At 36.3% G+C, this 14154-nt stretch overlaps 1 protein-coding gene across 5 annotated transcripts in view; it reads right to left on the reverse strand.

Annotated features, from left to right (window-relative positions):
- LOC104247965 (histone-lysine N-methyltransferase ATX2-like) overlaps window positions 1–14154 on the reverse strand; it is a 73061-nt gene that overhangs the window by 9252 nt on the left and 49655 nt on the right. For 3 of the 5 annotated variants that reach the window (XR_011403393.1, XR_011403394.1, XR_011403395.1), the window contains 2 exons: window positions 7734–7978; window positions 6926–7015 (listed from right to left, as the gene is read on the reverse strand). The gene's annotated coding sequence lies outside the window, so the exon portion shown is untranslated. Of the gene's footprint in view, window positions 1–6925; window positions 7016–7733; window positions 7979–8906; window positions 8958–14154 lie in introns of all 5 variants that reach the window. The other 2 variants (XR_011403396.1, XR_011403397.1) reach the window with 1 other exon arrangement.

Here is a 14154-nt window from a genome sequence, read left to right on the forward strand (position 1 = left end):
TCATTCTACTTTGTGGTCCTCCACGATTTTGTTCACCTCTGCCACCTCTTTTTTTAGATATGGCCCTCTAACTTCATAATAAGTTGGAGGTTTCACTCCTGGACCATATTGGCCAACGACTTCAATAAAAGCAGAAAAAGTGTCAGTATAATTAACACAATTAAAAGGAAGACCTGCATCATACATCCACCGTGCAAACTTTATAACTGTACGATCCCTCAAAATCGCTTTGGCATCAATTTGAGGATTGTCACTTTTTCCTCCCTTATCTCCAAATTTTGGCGGGAAATAACAATCCATAGGACCTTTGGTCTTGCCAGTAGATCCACAACTAGAAGACATTGGTGGAAGCATCCTTCCCCGCTTTTGTGATTTTGGTGGAAGCGACGAAGCATCGTCACCTTCTTCTGTTTCATCATCGTCATCATCAAAATTATAAAGTTCTTGTTCATGAATTATTCGAGTCTTTACCTCTCTTTTTTAAGGTATGCTTTCAATTCTTCCTTCACATGCCCCGAAACTTTAGGACAAAATACGACATTTGGATCACCACCGATTAGATGCACTTTTTGACGATAGATTCCCCCATTTGAAATCTTATCACAAAAAAGACATCTAATGGCCATCTTGTTGGTCTCGCTAACTCTTGAAGAGTAAGCCCAACCTGAGTCTTTCCTATCTTCTTTTGGCGCCATTAAAAGAACAACTACATAACACATAAGAAAGGCAATAAGAATAAGAATAAAGGATATAAAAATTGGGCAGAAATTTTCTGAGAAACAACCGAAGGTAAAAAAAAATTTGCCAGCATTTCGCTGCTTTTTGAACGTTTAGAAAGAAAAAGAAAAAGAAGAAGAATGGAAATCAAAAGTGCAGAACATACCTGTTGAAAATCAGAAAAAGTCGCTGATGTATTGTTGAAGAAGAAGAAGAACAACACTAGTTGATGCTTCGAGATTATTTCAGAAATCAGAAGTAGATGAAGAAGAGAAGAAAAAATCGCTGTTGTTGTTGAAGAACAACCCTAGTCTCGCTGCTATTGAAGAAGTCCAGACAGTGTTTAAAACCTCGCTTTTAATAAAATAGGGGTTGGGTATTTTAAACAGAGAAGCGGACGCTTCTAACGTTTCTTCTCGCTTCACCGCTTCTCGCTTTTTACAAAGAAGCGGTCGTTTTTTCTTGCCTGAGTCGCTTCACCTACCTAAAGCGCTGCCCTTCACGCTTCGCCTCGCTTCTCGCTTTAAGCGAGGAAGCAAGCGCTTTTTTAATCACTGGTCAGGAGCAATGAAACTTACTAATAACTTAACAAGTACAATGGTTCATTTCCACCTCCAATATGTTAGAGAACGAAAGAATTGTAGATTTTGAGAAGAAGAAGGCTTTTTGTATTTTTATGTGTGTTTACATCCCATGAGCAAGGAATTTATACAAAGCTCCTAATGTTAATCAAGGAAATGAAAAAAATCTATACAATCAATCCAACTACCAAATCAAATTTAATCAAATTTTCTAAAATTATGCTAATCAACAATCTCTTAAATATAGTCGAATCTCCTGAAATCACGCTAATCAACACTCCCTCTCCAGTTGGTGCTAAAATGTCACACATGCCCAACTTGCAACTTAACATATGAAAAGTTCGCTAGTTGAGATCTTTCGCAAACACATCAGCTAGTTGTTTTTCCGATGGCACATAAAACAAACTAAGACACCAGTTGTCATTTTTTCTTTGATGAAGTGTTGAAAAATTTCTACATGCTTTGTTCGGTCATGTTGGACTGGATTATGAATTATACTAATGGCAGCCTTAATGTCACGATACAAGAAAAGTTTTCTTTTTTCAGACAATCTCAATTCCTCTAGTAGTTTTTGTGGCCAAAGCAATTCACAAACACCTTGGGTCATAGCACCATATTCTGCCTCTGCACTTGATCTCAGTGTTGTCAAAAGCGAAAAGCTCTAAAAAGCGTTTTAGGTCTATTAGGGCTTTAAGCGCAAAACGCAATTAAAATGTGGGCTTTAGTAAAAAAATGAAGGGAAAAAATATATATATATGTAATTCAAGAAAAAAGATAAACAAATTCACTCATAATGTTTTACTTAACAACTAATACACTTATTTGTCAATTCTTATTATTGTTTGGTACTGCTCGATTCAAGATAGAACTCAGGGGCAATGAGCGATTGGTCAACTGACTCTCCAACTCCGCTTTGTAACTCGTGATTACTTTCAATGAGAAATTATGCGGGTCTGCAACTTGTAATACAAGTTTCTTTCAAGAGATCCAGAATATACTTCCTTTGAGAAATAAAGATTGCTCTTTTTGATCTAGCAACCTCAATTCCCAAGAAGTACTGCAATTTCCCTAGATCTTTGATCTCAAATTCATGTGCCAGCAACTTCTTCAATTGGTCATCTCCTCTTTGCCATCTCCCATCGTTACTATGTCATAAAAATAAACTATGAGAAGAGTGAGCTTACACGTTTGATGTCTTATGAAGAGGGTGTGATCAGCAATGCTTTGTTCGTAACCAAAGGAGATTATTGCTTTGCAAAATTAGTCAAATCAAGCTTTGCGGATTGCTTCAGTTCGTACAAAGTTTTCTTTAATCTACATACCATTCCTTGACTTTGGGCAATATCTAATCAAGGAGAAATCTCCACATATATTTCTTCTTCTACATCTCCATGAAGAAATGCATTATTTACATGAAACTGTTGAAAGTCTCAACCAAGATTAGCTGCACAAGACAAAAAAATATCCAATAGTGTTCATCTTAGTGATATAGGGAAATGTCTCTTGATAATCCACTCTATAAGTCTGAGTGAATCCCTTAGCCACCAATCTTGCTTTGAATCTTTCAATCGAGCCATCAACTTTGTGCTTCACAGTGAAGACTCATTTGCAGCTAACCAACTTCTTGTCTGGTGGTGAAGTGACAAGTTCCCAAGTCTCATGTTTTACAAGACCTTCATTTCTTCAATCATAGCTTGCTTCTACTTAGGATCTGCAAAAGTTGCCTTCCAGTTCTAGGGAATAGACACAAAAGAAATAGAACGGCCAAAAACTCTATAGGAGGGAGATAAAAAATTATAGGAGACAAAATTAGATAAAGGTATTTGGTGGTGCAAGATTTGACTCTTTTTCTGTGAACAATAGGCATATCTAACTCATTAGGAAATGTAGATAACTCACCAGTAGAAGAAGATTCAGCTTCAGTAGATTGCATGATGGCTTTTTCTGCTCTATTTCTCCTTGAGTAAGTTTTCAAATCAAGCTTATCCAAACGTCCAATAGTCTCCTCCTGAATTCTTTCTCCAATTTCACTCTATGACAATGTCATCAATTAGTCCAGTAATAAAACTAGGTAGAATCACCTTTTCCTCCTTACTGCTCTCCTCATGAAGAGGTGATAAGGTAATACTGAAATAAGGCTCAAATTCTCGAGAGGTAACATACATGCTAACAAAAGATCTGCTAGAGGCAGGATGATAACATTTGAAACATTTCTGTGTTCTAGGATCAAGTTTCCCAGAATTTCTAGTGTGGACAAAGAAAGCACACTCAAACACCTTTGGAGGAATAGTATATTCATTCTTACCTTTTAAAGCTTCTAGAGGACTATGAAAAATAATAATTTTAAGTGGCATTTTATTGATAAGATAAACAACCACTAGAATAGCATGATAGATGCATGTTAAACATACGAGATCTTGCTCCTTCTAACAAATGCATATGTTTTCTTTCAGCAACCCCATTTTATGCCCTAGTGCAAGGACAAATAGTCTGATGGATTGTCCCATTAGACTCCACCTAAGCACCAAATCATTTATCCATGTATTCGATGCCATTGTCAGTTCTCAAGAGTTTTATTTTGGCATCAAACTAAGTACAAATTATTTTATGAAATGACTGAAAGCAAGAGAAAACTTCACTTTTATCTTTTAACAAATACACTTAAGTCATCCTAGTGCAGCAATCAATGAAAGTAAAAAACCATCGACTACCAAACAAAGAAATAATTTGAGTAGGACCCAGTGTTTTGGAAAGCGTTAAGCGCAAAAAAGCAACGAGGCCTCGCTTCACCGAAGCGAGAAGCGTGAAGCGAAGCGCGCACTTTTTTCATGTGAAGCGCAATTTAACACATAAATTAAAAAAAAATAGGCAAAAGATAAATGGCTAAGAACTCATTAAAAATAACATATTAAGCATATTAAGAACTCTTTTTTTGGCTTGATGCCATTGAATAATCAAATTTAATTTACTACAATCAACAACCAAAAAAAACATAACAGTTAATTCACACGAACCAGAAAACAGAGCATAAAGCATAAAACAGAGCACAAAGTAGAACAGAAGAAGAAGTCGTTTAGGGCACAAAATCAGCACTTAAAAAGTGAAAAAATTGAAAGAAGAAGAAGTCGTTGAAGAAACTTACCGAGAACTGGAGACTTCGCCGTCGCTGGAGTTCGCTGGAGAAGAAGTCGTTGAAGAGCGCAAGTTTATTTGTTAACAGATGGCTTATTTGCCAAAATTTTTTAAAAAAAAACTAGCTGCCTTCTGCTCGCTTAAGCACGCTTTTTTATCGCTTTTTCATCGAGGCGCTTCTCGCTTAAGCGCGAGAAGCAAGTGCTTTTTAAATGTGAGTCGCTTTTGTAGCAGAAAAGCGATAGCCCTGCGCCTCGCGTCGCTTCAGTGCTTAAAGCGAGAAGCAAGCGCTTTTAATAACACTAGGATCCCATATTTAGAATGAATAGTCATAAACGGAGTTGTGCTTTTATTATCACTCACAGAATAAGTGTTTCTAGTATGCTGGCCATATTCACATGTATCGCAAAATCAAATATTCAAATTATGTCCTTGAAAAGAAATCGGGATATAACTTCTTCAAAATAAAGAATGATGGGTGTCCTAACCGTCTATGCCCTCTATTATTTCTTGGTAGACATCCTTACTTTCCCAAAAAAGGCTTGACCAAAATTTTGAATTCCATCTAATATAATTCAAGTCATCACGCGATCTACCACTGCCAATCATTTACCCTGTTTGAAGATCCTAAAAAATACAATGATCGTGAGAGAACTCGATTTTATAGTTTAGAGCTTTGCTAATGGCACTAACAGATAAAAGATTGAAAATGAACTCAAGGACATGGAGTATGGATGATAGTTTAATATTAGGAGTACAAACGACAGAATCTATTCCAGAGATAGGTGTTAAAAAACCATTGGAACATGTCATGTGTCTACTTGACAGAATCTATTCCAGAGATAATGTTAAAGAATCTATTTTAACATTATCTTCTTTGAGACACGAAGAATAGTTTCTAATGCCTTTAGAAGAGCATGTCATGTGTCTACTTGCACAAGAATCAACACTTGGATTAAGGTGAGCAGCAAAGGCAGTACTTGATTGTATATAATTGGATGTAGCAATATTAACAGTCAAGTTTGGCTATGAGGCGACGAAGAAGCTGCATTTCATCTGAAGATAAGATTTCTCCAGAAATTGTCTCCTTAAATGTCTCCATGTTTTCTACCTACTTAGAAAGAAATCTGAAGAAAATTGCTCAGAAACGTTCTGTCTCGCCGAAAATCAAATCTTTCTCGACGGAACCTTAACTCTAGCGAACAGAAAAATTAAAACTAGTAGGCAAAGGTAGTACCTGATTGTACATAATTAAAACTAATTAGAAGGAGTTTGTGTTGCGAACAGTCATCAAAAGAGAGAAAATTCAACCTCTTTGATAAAAATGAAACCCCAGTGTTGTGAGGGAGATAATTCACCTCAAAAAGGCAACAATGACTCTAATACCTAGTGTTTTTGTGTTTGTTTACGTCTCATGAGCAAGGGAATATATACAAAGCTCATAATGTTAATTAAGGAAATAAAATAAATTTATACTATCAATCCAGTAATCAAATCAAATCTCTTGAAATCATGCGAAAATTAACAATCTCCTAAATATAATCAAATCTCTTAAAATCATGTTAATCAACAAAAATAATGGTTGGAAAATGGGTAATCTCAAAGTCGTAGACTAATAGCAACTAGTACGCCTAAGAGAGGTGGTGTTTGGGGGGCCGAAAATGGTTTGGGGGGCCGAAAATGGCTGGAAAGCACCTAGGTAAAGACGACACAAATAATCTTAAGAATATCGGAAACGATAAGTGAAAATATGGAGGAACAATTACCTTAATCTACAAATTGCGATGAATAAGCTCATGAGCATCGGACAAGGGACGGTTGAGCAACTCAAGTGAACCGCCTTACCTTATTCCACCATAGAGATAGAAGTGAGAAGGTTGTGAAGATGGCCTCATTTTCCATACATCCGGTTCGATAAATGGAGGACCGACCGACCCGAGTTCTCACAAGCCGGAATGCCCGTCAAACATTCGATTAGAGATAGTCCAGCACGAGAGTTGTGTGATATAGAAAAAGTCACTAACTATTCAACGCATGCGCAACCATGGCCACTCCAACGAATTGCGCTGGATTTTTCTACTGGAATATCGTGAACCTCTTGGTCATGCTAATTGAAGCACAACACTCTCTCACACACACACACAAAAAGGCACCTTGGGTATCACTCATAGCCGCTGGAAAATTGCATAGTGATGAGATTTCTCTAGCACACATTGTTGATAAATGCACAATGAGCGATTTTTCACAATGTTTTGATGTCCCAAAAAAAAAAGCAGGAAATAAGATTAAGTGAATGCATGGAAAACCTATCTTACATCCCAATCTCCGTATTTTATACTTTTTATATGTATTTAGTGAAATTTTTTATGTGAAACACTTATAGACAATTCTCAATATAACATGTATGTCTAATCAATTTATATAATTTATCAAAACCACATTTCAGAACAAGAGTTCAATAGATGAATAGATGATACAATAGTGTGATACTTCACCTGACCATATGAAGAGATTTGAGGCACCATGCTCCAGTGATTTGGTTCAGATTTCGTATCCTATGGCTTTAAAAATGGACATTCTTGAGACTGCATATGAGGTTTGATCGCAATCAGAACAAGGATAAAGATATAAATATGTGGAAAGAGCAAATCAAAAACCAAGTAAAATTTAGATAACAGGGAATGCAGCAACTAAAGTTTTTGGGAATAATATAACAAAAGGAAGTCTGGTTGTTATGTGTTTATTTGTCCAAATGACAGTAAGTAATACACCTTTTAGAAACTTGACAAGTGACACAGAAAATAAAATTACTTTAACAAGATGGAGCTTTAGGGCCAAACTAAAATTGCACCTAGGGAAAGATTAGACCATATTTGAACAAAATAGAGAAGTCAAAAAAGGGAACAAGCTCAGAAATACGCTACTTCTCCCATTTCAATTTGAATATCAAGATTCCAAATTTCAACATTCTCATTTCTATCACCTTCATCTTCTAGACATGGGAATTCTTGACTGGACAATACTCTGTCTCATACAGCATAGTCGGTCTAATCACCGCTCTGTAGAACTTATCTTTAAAAATAATTGGCAATATCAACAGCCAACATAAAAATAATTGTGCTGAAACTTGGTGGAAAATTCAATAAGATCATTGACTGTGTCAAGATACTCCTTCAATATTTCCAATAAAAGTACAAAGCACACCCAGTGAAGTCATATCTAAGATTCTAAGATCACCTGTGCTCTTTCAGTTTTATGCACTTTGTGAAAAATCAAAAAATTGAAGAACTTAAAACCTCTTACAAGTAAGTTTTTGAAACTCCACTCTTAACCATCGAAGAGTATTTCACCATCTACGTGGTCTTGCTGTATCACTACAATTTATCACCCATTCTTCAATTTCCCGGTGCAACTCCCACTCCAGCTGAAGATAGACTTCAATTAAAAGCAAGGTCACAAAATACAGCCTTTAAAATGGCATGACGAGATATCCAGATGGCAGATTCCACGCTGCATCGAAACAACAAATCCAGCTTCTGAAGATTGGTCTGCTTGATCAAAGAAATCATCAGTCTTACATGCAAGTGACAATCTTCCAGATCAACAACATAACAGTGTTAAAGAGGAATATGGTGAAAGGACTTTATAACAGGTGTATATGCTGCAACTATTGCGCCCTAAGCATTCAGAAGCCACCTCTAAAGACAGTCAATACCACCAGCCTGCTATAAGCATTTTGATCCTAATGAGCTGGTCCCATAAGCACTTCCTAACTACACAATTAAAATATGCATCTCTGAAATATAACCACCAGCCTGCTACAAGCATTTTGATCCTAATGAGCCGGTCCCATAAGCACTTCCTAACAACATAATTAAAATATGCATCTCTTTTATTTGAATTTGTTCTTTCATACTTAACACTCCTCTATGAAGTTTAAAATTCGAATGGGAAAAGAAAGTCGTATTTGAACATGACATAAATGTTCACTGATCAGACAAAGAAAATAGAAATACAATACACGCATCCAGAAATTGTTGGAAAATGTACCTAAAACATGAAATATGTGTGGTTGGATACAATTGACCCAACACAAATATAATAACATTTTGGAAGCTTTGTTCTTCATAGAGGGGTAGCATTCTGATTATATGGTACGGTTAACATTAAACAAACAACAAAAGTCTATTTAAATATTTGAAATAAAACTGAAGGAACCAAAGAAAACTAGAAGAATTTGGTTCTATAACATTGAAACTAAAAACCAAAAGAAAACACCAACAAAATTTTAGTGCGCTAATTCCATTTTTCAGCTGAAAAGAATGGATGCCACCACTACACTTGGAGGTCCTTCTATGGCTAATACGCCACTGATTTTTTTCATTACGCAGTATATTAGAAATAAAGTAGTCTATATGCATGTGGAAATGAATTGTGTTCTCAGTACTACTAGTTGATTCTTGAAAGGTTGCATACCTGCTACAAGAGAGACCCCAATGTATTTGTTTCCCACTAACTTTATTTTTCCTATACATAACAAACAACAATTTCACCTTAGCCCCAAAAAAAGTTGAGGTCGGCGGAACGAATCCTCACTTTTTTCTTTATAAGCTCCATTCATATCATCATCATACAAAAATAAAATAATAGCATTGAGTAATAATATATACATATAAGTTCTCTAACAAATTGAAAACCTATTCCTAACAAATTGAATAGCTTTTATATATATATATATATATATATATATATATATATATATATATATATTAAAAGTTCTCTAACAAACTGAAAGCCTATTCCTAACTAGTGTATCACCTATATGATACTTGTTCTTTTATTATGCCATATCTTTAACTAAGTCTGCATTGATTCAAAATTTGTAGGTCTTCCAAGATAACTTAATTCCATGTGATTATAGGTCTACCTTGTCCTCTTCTAACACCTTCATTTATCATAGTTTCACACCTACAGACTAGTGCGCCTGTTGAGAGACACAAGACATGATCAAAGCATCTCAAGCAACCTTCTCTCATTTTATCCTCAATGCGTGCTACTAGCACACCATGGCAAATTTGATCATTTTTTATCTTATCAAATCTTGTATGATGGCACATCTATCCTCGCATCCACATCTCTGCAACACTCATCTTGTATATATGTTGGACATTAGTTGCCTAACATTCACCACCATTTAACATTCTCAGTCTTATAATTGTTCTATAGAATTTACCTTTCACTTTGGTAGATATCTTTCTATCACATAATACCCCAGTAACACTTCTTCATTTCAACCATTGGGTTTTAATAATGAGTAACATTTTCATCTATTAATCCATTCTCTTGAAACAACGAGCCAAGACACCTAAATTGTTTGCATTTTGGTACGGTAATCTCTAGTCTCACCTCATTTCGCTCTTCTCATGTTGACTAAACGTAGAGTGCATATATTCAATCTTGCTTCTACTTATCCCAAAACCCTTACTCTTTAAGATGTGTCTCCATAATTCAAGCTTTTGGTTGCTACCCTCACTAGCTAGTTTCGTTGATTAATACAATATCATTAGCAAATAGCAGAAACCATGAGACCTCATTTGGCATTGTGTGGGTTACCTCATTCCTAAGTTTATGTTGTATTGCTCTTTCCTAAAGTTTCATCGTAGGACTCATGAGCTTAATACCACAAAAGCTTGCAAAATTTTGAATATCTCCTTTGTTCTTATAAATTGGAACCAAGGAACTATTCACCACTCATTGGGCATCCTACCGCTTCTTATTATAGCATTGAATAGCTTGGTGAGCCATTTTACTCCAATCTCTCCAAGACACTTCCAAACCTCTATAGAGATACTATCAGACCACAAGTTTTTTTTAATACTCATATTTTTCATGGCACCCTTTAACACCGTCGACCTAATTCTATGAGTGTAGCTAAAGCTTTTATAGTACACAGACGTGTGGAGGTCTAAAATGTTATTCTCTTGGTTTGAGTTGAATAATAGATTAGATTTGCCTCTCAATCTCTCCTTTAATCTTCTTTTGTCATCACTTATTGAGAATCGACTTTAATATACTTCACCTGGTTTAAATCCTTACCCTTCTTCTCTCTCAGTCGTGCTAGTTTAAACATTTCTTTCTCCCCTTCTCGGTGTCCTTAGCTTTTGGTACAAGCTATCTAGAGCTTATTCTCGAGCTTTACTAATAGCCTTCTTAGCTTCCCTCCTAGTTCTCTTATGTTCTTCTAAGGCTTCTTCGGCATCTGTTGTTGGCAACTTTCTATAATATTGTCTTTTAGCCTTAATAAATCTTTGTACCTCATCATTCCACCACCAAGATTCTTGTGGTTGAGGCTAGGCTACCTTTGCTTAAAGTTTTTCTTGAAATGCTAACTGGTTATCACCTTTTAATACCCACCACCCAATGGGTGGTTGTTTGCAAGTCATCTCCTTTTCTCACTATACACTTGAGTTGAAATGTAAATATAAATTAGCTTTACTTCATGTATTTACATTATGTCTAGCTTATTTATGTAATTTCATGTAACTTGCATTTAGTTTTCAAAACATATATAAAGGAGGGGTCTAATACTCAGAGTTTCAACAATCATTCAAATTTTGTATTGGTGTCACTCTTTCCTAGTACCAGGTTGGGTTTCTGTTGACTAGCTTGATTTTAGAAACTTAATTTTACAAGATTTGATTATGTTGGCTAGCTTGATTGTAGGAAGCTTAATTTTAGGAGATTTAATTATATTCTAAAAGAGTTTATTCTAATTAATTTGTGTAATAACTATAATTGATTTCCTTTCCTAGATTAGTCATAGGAACCTCTGTATAATTATTAGTTCTCATTGGATGTAAAAACATACTGAAATACAAGAAGTTTCATTCTCTCCTTGAAATCCACATGGTATCAGAGCTATTGATGCCTTTTTCGACGTGAGTTATCACCTTCGCAGCACTAGAGTTCTGTGTTATCAAAGAGGTTGAGTTTTCTCTCTTGATGGTTGTCTGCAACACAAACTCCTTACGAGTTCTGGTGTGGAAGCTACTTTTCCGGCGAGGAGTGTGGCTTTCCGGTGAGTTTTCCGGCGAGATCAGGCAGAGATAGTTATTTCTGTATTTCTGAATATCCCTATTCGAAAGAGGGGTCTTTGCCGGGACCGATGCTTGTAGTTAGATTCAATATTTAAAAAGTCTTAAATAGAAGCTAAATCCAGTTGAGAAGAGACAAGCACGGTGACATCCATCGAAGGGATCTCGGTTTTTTGACAATAAGAATTATAATTTGTTCAAACTATGGGTGATACAAAAACAGATAATAATTTTATGTCTCAAATTAGTGTTGTTAAATTGGATGGGGCTAGTACATATCTTGCTTGGTCAAGATCTTGTCTACTTTTTATTTAGTCTAGAAAGTTGCTTGGTTATATTACTGGAGAAAAGAAAGCACCTGCTGTGACTGACCCTAACAATAGTCAATGGGATTCTGATAATTCCCTTGTTATGACATGGTTGTTGAACACTATGCACCCTCGAATCACTAAGCAATATTATTACTTAGTACTGCGAAAAAGATCTGGAATTTGGCTAGGCCAAGTTACTCTCGCAAGGGAAATGATGCCCAAATCTTTGAGATTCGAAATAAAATCCCTGTGACTACGCAAGGTGAGTTGACTGTCACTGATTATTGTTCCAAGTTAAGTGGGTTACGGCAGGAGATTGACTACTATCAGGATCTCCAAGCAAAGTGTTCTAATGATGCAGTTCTCTTTCAACAATTAATTGAAAAGGAAAGGGTCTATGATTTTCTGGCCGGTTTGAACCAAAAATATGATCAAATCAGGGTTCAAGTTCTCGGTAAAGTTCCTTTTCCTTCTCTGGAGGATGCATACTCTTATGTTCAACAAGAAGAGAGTAGACGAGGGGTCATGCTTTATTCAGCACCAACGGAAAATCCGGGTTAACTGTGTCTCATGAGGAACCAAAGGCAATCACTCCTGATAAAGATCACATGCATTGTGATTATTGTGAAAAGCCAAAGCACACAAAAGAGACATGCTGGAAACTACACGGTAGACCAACTAGAGGTCGTGGAGGAAAGCGTGCAGGTCCATCAAGGGTTATGTTAATATTGCAGAAAATGTGGAAACATCTAGAGAAACTACCTTCGGTGAATCTTTGTCTTCAGACGAAGTTCAGAATCTTCGTCGTCGTCCTGAACAAATTTGACCATTCTATTATTGCCAGTTCCAACTATGCGCAGTCAAGTATTGCCTTTAATGTTCACCTTAATTCTTGGATTATTGATTCTGGTGCGAATAGACACATGACATGCTCTTCTAAAGGCTTTCAAAATTACTCTCCTAGTCCCAAAGGGGATTATGTCAAAATAGCCAATGGTTCCCTAACTCCCGTCTCTGAAACAGGTTAAGTTGTTTGTACTCCATATTACATTATCATCGATTCTTCATGTACCTGAGTTTCCTGTTAACCAGTTATCTGTTAGTGCCATCACCAAAAAACTAAATTGCAGTGCTGAGTTCTTCCCTGATCATTGTGTTTTTCAGGATCTTCAAACAAGGAAGAGGATTGGTAGTGGTAGATTGCATGATGACTTATATTGGATTGATGGAACTCAAAACTTTGGTCAGGACATTTTTGGAGGAAATAAGGAGTCAACCAAAAAATAATACAGTGGCATATACGGTTGGGGCACCCATCATTTTTTGCTTTGAAGAAATTATATCCTAACTTATTTTCTAGAACTGAGTTCGAATCCTTATTGCGTGATGCTTGTGAATTTGCCAAGCATACTAGAAACTCTCATCCTTTAAGTGATAATAAAAGTACAACTCCTTTTTCGACTATTCATTCTGATGTCTGGGGTCCTCCTCAAACAATTTCTTTGTCTGGTAGTCGATGGTTTGTTACTTTTTTTATTGTTGTACTAGGATGGCTTGGGTATATTTGTTAAAGGCCAAAAGTGAAGTTTTCTCCTATTTTCAGTCGTTTCATAAGATGATTTGTACTCAATTTGAGACCAAGATAAAATCTTACAAACTGACAATGGCACAGAATACATGGATAGAAAATTTCGTGCTTATCCAGAGTCTTATGGGATTATCCACCAACCAAGTTGTCCTTATACTAGAGCACAAAATAGGGTTGCTGAGAGGAAGAAAAGGCATTTGTTAGAAGTGGCAAGATCTCTTATGTTTACCATGAATCTACCAAATCTTACTGGGGATGCCATTTTAGTAGGTGCTATCTCATCAACACAATGCCGCTTAAAACCCTCAATTTTCAGTCCTTTAGAAGCTTTAAAAGGTAAAAATGACTATGTTGTTCCTCCGAAGGTGTTTGAGTGTCTCTTCTTGTTCGCACTAGAAACTCAGGGAAACTTGATCCTAAAGCTCTTAAATGTGTCTTTATCGGGTATTCTCCAACACAAAAAGGGTACAAATGCTATCATCCTCCCTTTAGGAGATCCTTTGTCAGCATGGATGTTACGTTTCAAGAGTGTGAGCCCTATTTCAGTATTACACCATTACCTCTTCAGGGGGAGAGCTATAAGGAGGAAGAGGTTATTCTCCCTGGCGCCACTATTGATACACTACCACAAAGAAAAGTGAAATTGAAGAAAGAATTTAGGGGGAGACTATTAGGCGTTTGGATAGACTGATTTCATGACTTACTCAAGGAAAAACAGAGCAGAAGAAGCC

This window comes from Nicotiana sylvestris, chromosome 1, assembly GCF_000393655.2.
Source record: "Nicotiana sylvestris chromosome 1, ASM39365v2, whole genome shotgun sequence".
Taxonomy (NCBI): domain Eukaryota; kingdom Viridiplantae; phylum Streptophyta; class Magnoliopsida; order Solanales; family Solanaceae; genus Nicotiana; species Nicotiana sylvestris.